The sequence below is a fragment of the Ascaphus truei genome, chromosome 3, assembly GCF_040206685.1.
Source record: "Ascaphus truei isolate aAscTru1 chromosome 3, aAscTru1.hap1, whole genome shotgun sequence".
NCBI classification, from domain to species: domain Eukaryota; kingdom Metazoa; phylum Chordata; class Amphibia; order Anura; family Ascaphidae; genus Ascaphus; species Ascaphus truei.
The window spans coordinates 244,281,335-244,297,022 of record NC_134485.1 but is presented as its reverse complement, the minus strand read 5'-3'; the positions used below and the strand labels follow the sequence as shown (position 1 = coordinate 244,297,022).

Here is a 15,688-nt window from a genome sequence, read left to right as displayed (position 1 = left end):
TTAATAAAAAAGTATGTCTTCTCTACCATCACCCCTACACTACTGCAAATAGAATCTGTTGTAGAAAGGTGTTATTACAATGAAGCCTGTCTCATAGTTATAGTTAGTGTATGATAAGGAAAACTACTATGTAAAATGAAAACACATATGAAATTACATGCAAGGAACCATGTATGTCATGTAACAGGTTCATCCGTGCCAGCTACACAATTTTGTACATGTATTACAGGTTACAAAAAAAAAGATTGTAGTGTTCCTGAATGAAGCAGAGCATAATAATCCTATCCCCAAATTACATTGTACCTACATTTCAAAGGCTGATTCTACGTGAAATAAATTAGATTTGTTGTAGGTTGTTGTTCCATTTAGTGGCCAAGTATAAGATGCTTCTTTGATGAAATTATAGCGTGCAACTTTTACTAGAGAAAAAAGGAAGGATTTAAACAAAAAAAAAAAAAAAAAAAGGATTATTATTCACGAAGAACAAAACTAAACAACGGGTTTATAGACAAGAAAAAGTTATAGAGCCCTGAATCACACACTATTATCACATATCGATTCCTGTGTCAGAATATTAAATTTTATTTCCAAACCTGGAGTATAATAATTTGTTATATATATAGTGCAACTTTTTTTTTTTAAATTGCATTCTTTAATGACTTTTTTTTCTTCTAGGACAAGTATTTATAAACCTTCACAAAACGAAGACGACAGGGCCTTGTCCCACTTTTTTCTTGAATATAGACACAACTTAATATGGTTCAAATCATATACTGTAGTGCACTCAATACATACTGATGTAATAGTTATGTTACAAAAAAAATGTATTGCCTACTATCATAACGTGGCTATCCAAGTGAAAGGGCGGAAGATTCCATGCATCTCCCCTCCCCCCCCCCCTGCTGGCAGCACATCTCCCCGCGCTGCTGTAGCATGTCCCCCACGTGTACCGGCACCACACTGATGTCCCCCCTGTAACCTGAACCACACTGTGATGTCCCTCCCTGTACCGGCACCACACTGATGTCCGCTGTACCTGCACCACACTGTGAGTCCCTCCCCCTGTACCACACTGTGAGTCCCTCCCCCTGTACCACACTGTGATTCCCTCCCCCTGTACCTGTACCACACTGTGACTCCCTCCCCCTGTACCTGCACCACACTGTGATTCCCTCCCCCTGTACCTGCACCACACTGTGATTCCCTCCCCCTGTACCTGCACCACACTGTGATTCCCTCCCCCATGTACCTGCACCACACTGTGATTCCCTCCCCCTGTACCTGCACCACACTGTGATTCCCTCCCCTTGTACCGGCACCAGACTGTGAGTCCCTCCCCCTGTACCTGCACCACACTGTGATTCCCTCCCTCTGTACCTGCACCACACTGTGAGTCCCTCCCCCTGTACCTGCACCACACTGTGATTCCCTCCCCCTGTACCTGTACCACACTGTGACTCCCTCCCCCTGTACCTGCACCACACTGTGATTCCCTCCCCCTGTACCTGCACCACACTGTGATTCCCTCCCCCTGTACCTGCACCACACTGTGATTCCCTCCCCCTGTACCTGCACCACACTGTGATTCTCTCCCCCTGTACCTGCACCACACTGTGATTCCCTCCCCTTGTACCTGCACCACACTGTGATTCCCTCCCCCTGTACCTGCACCACACTGTGATTCCCTCCCCCATGTACCTGCACCACACTGTGATTCCCTCCCCCTGTACCTGCACCACACTGTGATTCCCTCCCCTTGTACCTGCATCACACTGTGATTCCCTCCCCCTGTACCTGCACCACACTGTGATTCCTTCCCCCTGTACCTGCACCACACTGTGATCCCCCCCCCTGTACCTGCACCTCACCGTGATTCCCTCCCACTGTATCTGCACCACACTGTGACTCCCTCCCTCTGTACCTGCACCACACTGTGATTCCCTCCCCCTGTACCTGTACCTCACTGTGATTCCCTCCCCCTGTACCGGCACCAGACTGTGATAACCTCCCTCTGTACCTGCACCACACTGTGATTCCCTCCCCCTGTACCGGCACCACACTGTGATTCCCTTCCTCTGTACCTGCACCACACTGTGAGTCCCTCCCCCTGTACCTGCACCACACTGTGATTCCCTCCCCCTGTACCTGCACCACACTGTGATTCCCTCCCCCTGTACCTGCACCACACTGTGATTCCCTCCCCCTGTACCTGTACCTCACTGTGATTCCCTCCCCCTGTACCGGCACCAGACTGTGATAACCTCCCTCTGTACCTGCACCACACTGTGATTCCCTCCCCCTGTACCGGCACCACACTGTGATTCCCTTCCTCTGTACCTGCACCACACTGTGAGTCCATCCCCCTGTACCTGCACCACACTGTGATTCCCTCCCCCTGTACCTGCACCACACTGTGATTCCCTCCCCCTGTACCTGCACCACACTGTGATTCCCTCCCCCTGTACCTGCACCACACTGTGATTCCCTCCCCCTGTACCTGCACCACACTGTGATTCCCTCCCCCTGTACCTGCACCACACTGTGATTCCCTGCCCCTGTACCACACTGTGATTCCCTCCCCCTGTACCTGCACCACACTGTGATTCCCTCCCCCTGTGTCTGCACCACACTGATTCCCTCCCCATGTACCTGCACCACACTGTGATTCCCTCCCCCTGTACCTGCACCACACTGTGATTCCCTCCCCCTGTACCTGCACCACACTGTGATTCCCTCCCCCTGTACCTGCACCACACTGTGATTCCCTCCCCCTGTACCTGCACCACACTGTGATTCCCTCCCCCTGTACCTGCACCACACTGTGATTCCCTCCCCCTGTACCTGCACCACACTGTGATTCCCTCCCCCATGTACCTGCACCACACTGTGATTCCCTCCCCCTGTACCTGCACCACACTGTGATTCCCTCCCCCTGTACCTGCACCACACTGTGATTCCCTCCCCCTGTACCTGCACCACACTGTGATTCCCTCCCCCTGTACCTGCACCACACTGTGATTCCCTCCCCCTGTACCTGCACCCCACTGTGATTCCCTCCCCCATGTACCTGCACCACACTGTGATTCCCTCCCCCTGTACCTGCACCACACTGTGATTCCCTCCCCCTGTACCTGCACCACACTGTGATTCCCTCCCCCATGTACCTGCACCACACTGTGATTCCCTCCCCCTGTACCTGCACCACACTGTGATTCCCTCCCCCTGTACCTGCACCACACTGTGATTCCCTCCCCCTGTACCTGCACCACACTGTGATTCCCTCCCCCTGTACCTGCACCACACTGTGATTCCCTCCCCCTGTACCTGCACCACACTGTGATTCCCTCCCCCATGTATCTGCACCACACTGTGATTCCCTCCCCCATGTACCTGCACCACACTGTGATTCCCTCCCCCATGTATCTGCACCACACTGTGATTCCCTCCCCCTGTCCCTGCACCACACTGTGATTCCCTCCCCCTGTCCCTGCACCACACTGTGATTCCCTCCCCCTGTACCTGCACCACACTGTGATTCCCTCCCCCTGTACCTGCACCACACTGTGATTCCCTCCCCCTGTACCACACTGTGACTCCCTCCCCCTGTACCTGTACCACACTGTGACTCCCTCCCCCTGTACCTGCACCACACTGTGATTCCCTCCCCCTGTACCTGCACCACACTGTGATTCCCTCCCCCTGTACCTGCACCACACTGTGATTCCCTCCCCCTGTACCTGCACCACACTGTGATTCCCTGCCCCTGTACCACACTGTGATTCCCTCCCCCTGTACCTGCACCACACTGTGATTCCCTCCCCCTGTACCTGCACCACACTGTGATTCCCTCCCCCTGTACCTGCACCACACTGTGATTCCCTCCCCCTGTACCTGCACCACACTGTGATTCCCTCCCCCTGTACCTGCACCACACTGTGATTCCCTCCCCCATGTACCTGCACCACACTGTGATTCCCTCCCCCTGTACCTGCACCACACTGTGATTCCCTCCCCCTGTACCTGCACCACACTGTGATTCCCTCCCCTTGTACCTGCACCACACTGTGATTCCCTCCCCCTGTACCTGCACCACACTGTGATTCCCCCCCCTGTACCTGCACCACACTGTGATTCCCTCCCCCTGTACCTGCACCACACTGTGATTCCCTCCCCCTGTACCTGCACCACACTGTGATTCCCTCCCCCTGTACCTGCACCACACTGTGATTCCCTCCCCCATGTACCTGCACCACACTGTGATTCCCTCCCCCTGTACCTGCACCACACTGTGATTCCCTCCCCCTGTACCTGCACCACACTGTGATTCCCTCCCCCTGTACCTGCACCACACTGTGATTCCCTCCCCCTGTACCTGCACCACACTGTGATTCCCTCCCCCTGTACCTGCACCACACTGTGATTCCCTCCCCCATGTACCTGCACCACACTGTGATTCCCTCCCCCTGTACCTGCACCACACTGTGATTCCCTCCCCCTGTACCTGCACCACACTGTGATTCCCTCCCCTTGTACCTGCACCACACTGTGATTCCCTCCCCCTGTACCTGCACCACACTGATTCCCTCCCCCTGTGCCTGCACCACACTGTGATTCCCTCCCCCTGTACCACACTGTGACTCCCTCCCCCTGTACCTGCACCACACTGTGATTCCCTCCCCCTGTACCTGCACCACACTGTGATTCCCTCCCCCTGTACCTGCACCACACTGTGATTCCCTCCCCCTGTACCTGCACCACACTGTGATTCCCTCCCCCTGTACTTGCACCACACTGTGATTCCCTCCCCCTGTACCTGCACCACACTGTGATTCCCTCCCCCTGTACCTGCACCACACTGTGATTCCCTCCCCCTGTACTTGCACCACACTGTGATTCCCTCCACCCTGCTGCGTGCCAGTCACAGGTCTCCTGCCTGCCAGTTGACATCAAGCGACGTAAAAACACCGCTACGCCGACGTCATAACCCTGTCTTGAATCCCTGTCACACCGGCCCTGGCTCATCACCACTTTGCTACTGCAGCGGCGCTCCTCCTCCTCCCGCACCGACAGCGCGTCACAGGAGCGCCAACCCCGTCATCCACATTGGTACATCTCCCCCCGCAGCCGGCACATCTCTCCCTCTCCCCCCCTGCTGGCACATCTCCCCCCCCCCTCCGCTGGCACATCTCCCCCTCACATAATCCAGACAAGGACATGCCCCCTCTCTTAGTAGCCACGCCCCCCCGCCCCTGCTCTAACAGATTTGCAGGACACCCGAGGAAAATTAGAATGTCCATAATGTGGGAGGTGAGTGACATTGGAAGCTCCAAATAGTTGCGTTGACCTACAAATCCGCAGCAGAATGTCCAGTGAAAGTTTTGTTGTGCTACGTGGTGCCGTTAGTGAGATTTCGATGCTTCTGACATACATACAAACAAACTAACAGACAACTTAGAATTATAGAATAGATAGGAGTATGTAACAGTTACAGACCAGATTAAAACGTGAGACCGCTTTAGTTTTGAAAGAACTTAGACTGGTGGTGGATGTGAGAGTCTCCAGTAGGTTGTTCCAGTTTTGGGGTGCACGGTAAGAGAAGGAGGAGCGGCCGGATACTTTGTTGAACCTTGGGACCATGAACATTGTTTTGGAGTCTTAGAATTTTTTCTACCTGTATTCCACGCTGTTCACCATGGAATAAAGGCGATTTTAGTTAAACTTTTTTGTGTTTAGCCCCTGTTTGTTTTGCAGCAGTGCTCCGCGTTTTTTCCTTTTGGAATTCCTTCTACTACATGCCTGGCTTGATGCACACATTAATACAGACAGCCTGCAATATGTGAGTATCCTCTTTTTTCTCCGTAAATGTCGCAGGAGAAGTGGGCTGTTTATTTGGGTGCTGTTCCAGGGTGACTTTACTCCTGAGTGGATATAGAGGGCCTTTTGCTCACAGACATCTGGTCCTTTATACAGATCTTAGGTTCCTGCTGTTTCATGTCCCCATATATGAGCTCACATGCACACCCAGTCAGAGGTACACACAGAGGCTTTTGAAACGTGTCTTCAAGCAAGTTGAATACTTATTAAATACACTTTATAAGTCTTATGGACTTTGAGAACTGTTATTAGGGACTTGTTCCTGTTTTCTTCGTTGTTTTGGAGTCAGATCTCAGATGATAAGTGCTGCATGTGGTAGGGGTGAGGAGCCTGTTCAGATAGATGGGTGGCTTGCCCAGAAAGTATTTGAAGGCAAGACAGGAAAGATTAACTTTGCGCCTAGGCTCAAGTGATGACCAATCTAGTTCTTTGAGCATTTCGCAGTGATGTGTGTTGTAGTTGCATTGGAGAACAAAATGGCATATTGAAATGTAGAGGGTGTCAAGTTTGCTAAGGTTGGTTTGGGGTGCCGAGCCATATACTATGACTCCATAGTCGATAATTGGCATTAGCATCTGCTGTGCGATACGCTTTCTGACCAGCAGACTTAGGGAGGATTTGTTCCTGTAAAGTACACCTAGTTTGGGATAGGTTTTGGATGTCAGGGTATCAATGTGCATCCCGAATGTTAAGTGGGAGTCAAACCACATGCCCAGTTATTTAAAACTAGTAACAGGAGTTAGGGTGGTGTTAGCGGTGGTTCTGATCTGGAGCTCAGTCACTGGCAGCTTTAAAAATGTAGTCTTGGTCCCAAATACCATTGTTACAGTCTTGTCAGTGTTTCAAAACAGTTTGTTTTGAGAAATCCAGTTTTCGAGTCTCAAAAAGTCAGACTGAAGTATGTGTTCATGGTCGGAGAGGTTATGGATGTGTGCATATAGGATTGTGTCATCTGTATACATGTGTATTGAGGCTCCCTTACAAGCTGTAGGAAGATCATTGATGAACACTGAGAAGAGTATGGGCCCCAGAACAGAGCCTTGCGGGACACCACAGGTGATATCCAAGGGGTTGGAGTTAGAGCCTGAGATGGACACATGTTGGGATCTAACTGATAGGTAGGACTGAAACCAGTTTAAAGCATGCTTCCCTATTTCAGAGCACTGGAGTTTGTTAAGCAGGATAGCATGATATAGAAGGTAATGTCTAAGGGAGGAAGGAGAGAACAAAGCCCCCTAATCAGTGCACAACTGCTAGATGGATACAGTTGTAATGAAGTGTATGGTAAAACACAGAGATTTCCAGCAAATATGAGGGAAAGCAGAAATGCTGCGTGATCAATTGATAATTAGTGCGAGGGGAAGCAGGACCCAACATTTGTCAATCACCAGGAAAACCAAGCAGAGTTTAGTACTGTACCTGCTCAGGTAATATGGAAGCAGACTGTAGCCCTAACTGCTCTGCTTTACTTTTAGGACATTCAGCAATACGTAACATTGGCACCACATATTTAAGGCGTAAAACAAGGCTAGTTTCTTTTTTTTAAATGCTGAAAAGTGTATTTAAGCTTCTTGAAACCAAGTCCAAATCTGTACTATACATCCAGGGCAAGAGCTAAAACTGAGCTGGACCACAATTTATCCCTATTTAACCTGACACCGTTTTCCAGAGTCTCTGCAAAAAAAGTAGATAAGTGCAGCAAGATTACAGCCAATATGAGAGAGAAAATAACCTGTGCAACTAAGAGGAGGGTTCTCTTTAGTTTTCATTTATTTTTGCTATTGCATGTAAGGTAACACCCTAGCACAGGGGTGGGCAACCCCAGTCCTCACGGGTCACCAACAGGTCAGGTTTTCAGGATATCCCTCCTTCAGCAGAGGTGGTGCAGTCTTCGACTGAGCCACTGATGGAACCTGTGCTAAAGTGTGGACATCCTGAAAACCTGACCTGTTGGTGGCCCTTGAGGACTGGAGTTGTCCACTCCTTCCCTAGCAAGACGCACATAGAAACTCTAAACTTTGAGATTACTATGTACTGTATTGAGTGACTTTACCAAATTGTGGATTCTGGCTTTTATTTTTCAATGTTGATAACGTGAGAAAGCTATAATTTGCTGCAGTGTTTGTACATGCAAACCAAGCAAACAGCAATGTTATTCAGCACCTCCCTTTTCCACAAGTATTATCCCCACCCTCTTATTCTAGTGATCACTTGCCCAAACATTACAGTACATTTAATAGCAATTCATATACTGTACGTCATACTGGCCAACATATGAAAACTTCTTTCTTGGGGATTTGGGATAAAAATGCAGGAGTTTTCTAAAACTTCCACTGACTTGTATGTGGGATTAGGGAGACAGCAGCAAAATAATACAGTTTTCAGTTAAAAATCAGGAAGCCTCCCTGATAAATAGGGAGGAGAGTTGGGGGGGGGGAGGTAGGAGAGTTTGTGGGGGGGGGAGGGAGGAGAGTTGGGGGGGGGGGAGGGAGGAGAGTTGGGGGGGGGGAGGGAGGAGAGTTGGGGGGGGGAGGGAGGGAGGGTGTGTGCGTGTGCGTGTGCGTGTGCGTGTGCGTGTGTTTAAATGCCTGGAGATATAGGGACTAACTAATGGTGCCAAATGGGGAATGATGAATTGTTTTGCACTGAAGTAGTTAAATTCCTTTTACCGGCTGACACCAGTTGAGCCACCCATGTCGTGATATGATTCATGCTAATAAGATATCGCTAAGCAACACTACTGTTTATCCTCCAGCTTCCCCTTCCATAAAATAATAAAAATGGATACAATGATAGAGACACAAAAATAATTTGACATGTCCCATCGAGGGTCTTTTCAAAAGAAGCATTATTTTTAAAAAAAAACTAAAAGGTTGCAAAAAAGCATAACATAGTGACAGATTTGCTTAGGTGGGATAAGCAGAAATTAATTATTTTGATGTAGTGCTTAAAAATGTGCAGTTCAATTAAGATGTGTACTGTATGTGTCAAAACAATGTTCGGATTGGATGTCATTTTAATTTAATAGGAAACAGAAGGACTCAAAAAAGCTGGCGAGTTGGTGCTTTCCCTCAGAGTCAGGTTATGTATTTCAGTGACCCATTTAATTGCACATGAATGGATTCTTAGGGCCTCATGCAGAGAGCAGCGCTAAAGTAAATCTCGCCATTTTTTTGAGAAATTCGCGCAGAAAACAGCAGAAAATGGCGAGGTACGAAAAACGCGCCATTTTTTTTTCTATTTCTGAATCTCGCCGCGCGGCTGGCGAGAACCTACATCTCGCCAGTGTTAAAAATATCCGAATTCAGAAAGGCGCGATCGCCATCTAGCGGCTGTTCGCGCCAAGAAAATGGCGCGATTTTTTACAATTACCTCCGCCAAAAAAAGTTGGCAAGAAGCTGGAGCTCACGGCCATAGGGGGGAAAAAAAATGCGCGATTTTTTTCTCTCACTTTTCTGCAGCGCGCATCTCTCCCTTTTAAACTCGCCACACGCATTCATGCCATAAATTGCGATTTTCGCCCATTTCTGCATATGGAGAAAAAAACTCTCCATTAAAGCTACTTTTTCTTAAACTCTCCAATTTATTCTAGCGCTGCTCTCTGCATAGGCCCCTTAGCGTGAGTGTTCCACTGCTCTGTAACGTGTCTATCAAATGCTAGGAAATAAATGACCTTCCATATCTTCTCAACCCTGTTGTGTCAGTCATTGGAAGTGGTACATTTTGCTATTAACTTAAAGCAGCATTTCTTTGAAATAAATAAAAACATTTCCACCCTCTCTAGGTGGGAAGCAGGGGGTCGCCTTCATTTTAGCTCATGTTTAAAAGTCCTGAGTGACATTGCAGCTTTCTATTGGCTCACGTGGCACGGTACTTTTAAGCCACCATATTGTTTGCCCAGCCAGGGCTGCTACCAGCATGACCTATGGATGTAAGTATCTCAGGGAGCAGGAGGTTTCCGGAGCTGAAATGACTGCAGTTCAGCTCCAGAGACTTCCAGCCTAATACAACAACACTAGGAGGAACCGAACCTTTCAACTTTACATCGTTCTTCTTTTTTTATGGGCTAAACTTATGCTTTTTGAATCACAAAGTTTAAATCCCCATCAGTTGTCAATTTACGGGGGAAAAAATATGAGTGTAAACGTTATCAGGGACAAGACTGATAGAATGACCCTGAAGGTAGTTGTTCAACTGCTTGTGTTAAAGCAGCAATGCGTGCCGTTTATTTTTGCAACTTTTTTTAAATATAGAATGGAAGCAGGGGGTCTCTGGAGTTGAACCCTGTTAATTGCAGCTCCAGGGATCTTCTGCACCCGGAGATACCTCAGAAGTAGGAGCCAGTTGCCGCTCTCCTCGGCTGCCGGGGATCACGTAATGGCTGCAGTCAAAAGATCTCGTGCCCTGCGGGCCAATAGGAAGCCGTGATGTCATCAGCGCGATGTCACCATGCCATGTGACGCGGGAGCTTTAAACTTTAAGGCTCTGCTTGCTGAGCCGGAGCAGCTACCGGCATCTACTTCTGAAGCAAGTATCTCCAAAAGCAGGGGGCCCCCCGGAGCTGAAATGGATGGGGTTCAGCTCCGGAGACCCCGATTCAATGCTATATAGAAAAAAGCCCATAATATTTGTATGGATATCTCCTTAAAAAAGACTCCTGGATAGTTTTTTCATCCAATTATCCAATTGTCTTTCTTCAAGAAATACTATTTGAGCTGAGACTCCTCTTGGTCACATACTGTTGTTGCATGAGGTAGGAATGGGTTGCCAGTTGTATCAAATCATTTTGGGATTAAGCTCATGTTTTCTTTTGCAGGTGTTGGCTATCAGAAATATCACATTTTACAAAAGTTATATTTACTGATGTAATTATAGTGACATTGGGGCATATATGATTGATTATAGGCAAAGAAAGACAAAAACGTATTCATAAAAAGGGACATTCATAAGAGGTTAAAACTTTTTCCTTACAAGAATTGCTAGTATATAAAATGATCTTTTAAATATAGCTTGTAAACTGAAGTATGGGAGTGGTTTAATTACGTTTAACTGTGTCATTTAGTGTAATGTTACTGTGTGTTCAAAAGGATCTGCCCTTACCTTTGGTAAATAAAATGCTTTCCGCTTTTCCTGCTGACTAGATATGGTGGGACGTCCCCTCTCGCGTTTGCCAGTGAAGAGTTCCCTCGTTTCTATTTTTTTTACCTAAGGATTATTACATTTGTTTAAGGAACCCTAAACATTATTCAACTAATGTACACAATGTTTTTTTGTGAGCTGAGTGGGACTCTTGTGCACAGGTTACAGATGTTGTGCGTGACATTGTTCCCCTAGAAAACACAACACGACACATTCTGTTCTACAGTAACGCGGAATATCCCGGGGGTTCCATAGGATTCAGTGGCAGTGAATGTGCAGAATATTGCCACATGTTGTATTCCAGCAGAGGGGACAATGAAACACGCGACATCTGTATCTGAAGCCTTTATTACTTTGTATGGCTAAAGACGTTAATCCCTTTGATTATTATGAACTAAAGTCAACCTTGTTTAACATAATGTCTTCACAGCTTGTACTATGCTAGTCATTTGCTGCCAGTGCTCACATTATTCATGTATTTATTCTTCTAGCCTCATTCGCTATTTTATTCTATTAACTACATTTGCAGCAACATGAAATAAGTTGGTTTTTATAAATGGATCACTGTACTGTACATAAAAGGATAAAGGGCCATAGTTAATAAGGAGTGCTAATAGATGCAAGTAAGGAGCTTTATGGGCCATTTGTTTGAAAGGGCCACAAGGTGCTTTACATCTCAGCACCATTTAGGAATGCTAAACCTCTATCAATCACACATTATCATCCAGAATTACTTAGCCAAGTAATCACAATTGTTGTGCACCCTAGAAAATCTGTCACTATATAACATATCATATAAATCAGGGGGTGCGCAAAGTGGGGGGCGCAGAGATTTTCGGGGGGGGGGGGGGGGCGGCTGTTACAGAGGCCCCCGTGCTTCCCCAAAGGCACTTAAATAAATGCTGGGGATCAAGTGAGGCCTATATAACTTTTTACTTACCTTGAGTTCCAGCAACACGTTTCCATGGCAACAGGCGTGAAACTATGCCACGGGGTCACGTGACGTCACATGACCCTGCGGTGTCATTTGACGTCGGAGCCATGCAGGGGTGGGCGGGGGCGCATGAGGGAGACTTTGTGCACTCCTGATATATATATATATATATATATCTAACATAACTTCAAAAACAAATCTCCACTTGTTCGCCGCACTGTTCAATCACAAGTCTTAGTTGAGCCTTTCAAACATTTATTTGCAGAATTCAAAATCAAATGCACAATGTTTCGGAGGAATCCCCTTCACCAGGTGAAATATTGTGTGGTTGATAAAGAATTCTGCAAACAAACGTTTGAAAGACCCCACAAAGAGACTTGTGATTGAACAGTGCGGGGAACAAGAGGAGATTTGTTTTTGATGTTCATTGTTTCATGCTGGAGGGGAGATTTTGGACCATGCCTCTAGCCAGCACCAACAAGCTACGAGCAGAGAAACACCACAGAGGAGTGCGGTAAGAATTGACTTTTACTTATGATATAATATAACAATAACTTAGATCAGGGGTGCGCAAACTGGGGAGCGTGAAATTTTCTGGGGGGTTGAAGGAATACCGAACAAAGTTTGGGTTTTCTACATACAACATGCTCCACAAAGTGGTCACACGTGTTGCCGCTTGTGACATCAAACTTAGAATGCCCCCATTTTCTAATGTTGTATTTCCCCCACTTGTAAGGCCCAGCGGTGTGTGGATTAAATATGTAAATTAAGAGGCAGCGCTGGGAAGCACATTACTTGTCCATCAGATGCGCTGACAGATTGAAAGCCGTGAAATGTTTCCCAAAAGATCAATTTGATAGGCAGCGAGAAATACATACAGTGTAAACTGCTGAGAGGGAAACCGTTTACAAAATCAATAACCCCTTTGCTATCAAAGGCCCCCTGTGGCAGTAATGGGGTTAAAAGGACTGGACTGACACCAAGTTGCACCAGGCAATGAAATCCACACCCACCGCATGATTACAGCTCAAACAAAGACACCTTCTTTGTGCCTTCAACACCTGTATTTTAGCATTGTTAGAAAGCTGACCTGCCCATACCAATCCTTTATTGAATCAACGACCTAACTTTAAGGGGGTGGCATATTAAAAGGAATTAGCTGAAATTGCAGCCTGCACGAACGACGTGCATTTGCAAGGTTGCTGCTAGCTGCTTGCTTCAGATTCCTGGAAGCGGGTGTATTAACACGCATGTTCTTTGTGATATCTTTGTAATGGCCGGGCCACATTTTCCGCTTACAAATCTTTGGAAACTAACCTTCTCCCATCATCATAAAACATCACATGTTAACGCAGGTCATTGTACATTATGGCATGTAGTGCAGTTAAATATTGAGTGTTTCCTGCCTCTAGAAAAATGTTCCAGTCCGTCCGTTAGCAAACAATCTGCACTCTGGTAGGTTGTTTATTATTGATTAGTGTATTCTGCTTCTCACTAGGATTGCTCATGAATTATGTGTGAGCTGCAGGGCCCTGATTGGCCATTCCAGAATAACAGTGCACCCGGGAAGCTGGAGTAAACAGCCCTTGCAACAGTGCCTACAGTAGCAGCCCCTTGTTGTAATAAAGAAGCTCTCTGCACTGCATATTTTCTGTTGTAATCAGATCCCAGTATATCTGAAAGTGCCTGAGTCTTGGGGAAAATAAGTCTAAACCGTAATCAGTAATGGTGACATCATCAGAACAGATTGGAGGGACACGTGTATGGTCTAAACACTGGCACGCTCCAATAACCTTATCCAGAGTGATTAGCTCAATTGGCCCCAACAATTTCCATTTCAATTATCTCTGAAAATAGTTCAGGTGTCATGTGATCACAGGGATCACATGACACTACGTTCAAGCTTTTGCTTTGCAATACTTCATTAGCCTTTTTGAGCATGTAAGGGTAGGTAGCCAGGTTAGTGTTCGGCTATTAAATACTGTAAATGAATCCCTTGCTAATCTTGGTAGCCACGAAGACATTAATTGGCCACTGTGGCTATAAATAGGTCAATAAATAATGATATTATGATGTGTGGACTTTTCACAATTGTCTCACATAATCTAGGTAGACCTTGTGAGCAACTTGATCATGTAGACCAGGGGTGCTAACCCCTGTGCTGGTGCCCCCACCCGCTTACCTAAGATCCGGTGTCAAATGACGCGCAGGGTCATGTGACCTCGTGTCACTGGGTCATGTGACGTCCTGTGGCGTCATGTAACGCGCGTTGCCATGGTGACGTGTCACATGACATGACCCCGCTGCGTTATTTGAAGTTGCGTTGCCATGGCGACGCGTCGCTGAGTACATGGTAGGAGACTCTGCAGAGGCCTCACGCGATCCCCCGGCAGTTTATTTAAATGCATTGGGGATGAGCGCGGGCCTCTGCAACCGCCGGCACCCCCCCTGAAAAATATCCCCCACTTTGTGCACCGCTGATGTAGCTTGTTGTGATTACACAGGTAGTCAAATGACACTGTTCACCAGCTTAGTCAAAGCAAGCAGTAAGTGAATAGTATATGACTAGCTATTTGGCGAACGTGGCAGATTTTCATGCTAATGGAATTATTGACTAAATAGTTAACTGAATAGTCCCCTACTCCCCTTGCCTGACAAGGAGGAGAGTATATTAATCTGATAACATCGTCCTAGGGGTGAAGCTTTTACATTCTAACAATGTAAGAGAAACCTGTATGAACCATTAATGATCTCAAAGATGTATACTTGTGTGGAAAAAAAGACATAAACAAGATTTTGCTGCTTGCTCCCGTTACTTAACTTTTCTGAGCAATAAGCAAGCAAAACCTAGAGTTTAACAAATACATGTATTACTTTGCATAAATGCAGTAACAATCATGTCATAGTAACAATTTCATTCATAACAATAAAATGTATGTTATCTACTGTAGGTAATTTCCTTCTTTAATATATCACTTCTAAAACCTTTAGGGCCTTATTGTATAACGTGCGATGGCGCAGACCCGGCACTACAGCAGGTAAATCTATCACACTTTATACTTCATGTTGTATCCAGCACGTGTATCAGAATTCCAGCATGAATACCCCAGGCTGGCTATTTCTTTACAGCCCACTTTCAATCATATTCTGAACCCCAACAAGGCCGTGACTGCTCAGTTCTAAAGCATCATTGCCCCTTTTAGCCAAATGAAGAAATATTTCTGGCCAGCTGCATGGCTGCTGATGGTGTGATCCTACGAGGGATATAGCTGAGCTTGCAGGAGAGCTTCACTGCTGCTAAAAATAGCACGCTGGCACAAAACCTGACAAAGCAACAGATTATGTTTCCGGCGGATAAGTAGGCTGATAATTTGACCTAGTGTCATTTGTTTACATTACATTGTTTTGCATTAAACATGTTACCAGGAACAATTTGAGCTGAGAATTTTTAAAAGAAACAATTAGAGCATGTGAAATTGGCACAGCCTAAAAGTGCAAATAAACTGCTGCTTTAGGAATGGTAGTTACCTTAGGATGCACCACCTACCTCTAACGGGTGACATGTGGCCCCTGAGAGTGTTCTGCGTGGTGGTACACAAGTGGCAAGGAATATGGAGCGCAACTGAGGGTTAGCGTTGCTGTGATTGGCAGCAATGCGACACTCAGGCCCTGCTTTATCCCTTAGTGACCTCCCCCACGACCTGGCCCCGGATGCTGTAACCGAAGGGGAGAGGACTCCAC

The 15,688-nt window shown here is 46.9% G+C and overlaps 1 protein-coding gene across 4 annotated transcripts in view; it reads right to left on the bottom strand.

The window, feature by feature from the left end:
• The window catches only part of CRACDL (CRACD like), a 161,618-nt gene that overhangs the window by 121,393 nt on the left and 24,537 nt on the right, over nucleotides 1–15,688 (bottom strand). Inside the window, exon 2 of one of the 4 annotated variants that reach the window (XM_075590507.1) lies at nucleotides 10,975–11,079. The exons of the other annotated variants lie outside the window; for them this stretch is intronic. The gene's annotated coding sequence lies outside the window, so the exon portion shown is untranslated. The remainder of the gene's footprint in view (nucleotides 1–10,974; nucleotides 11,080–15,688) is intronic. 4 annotated transcript variants of the gene reach the window in all.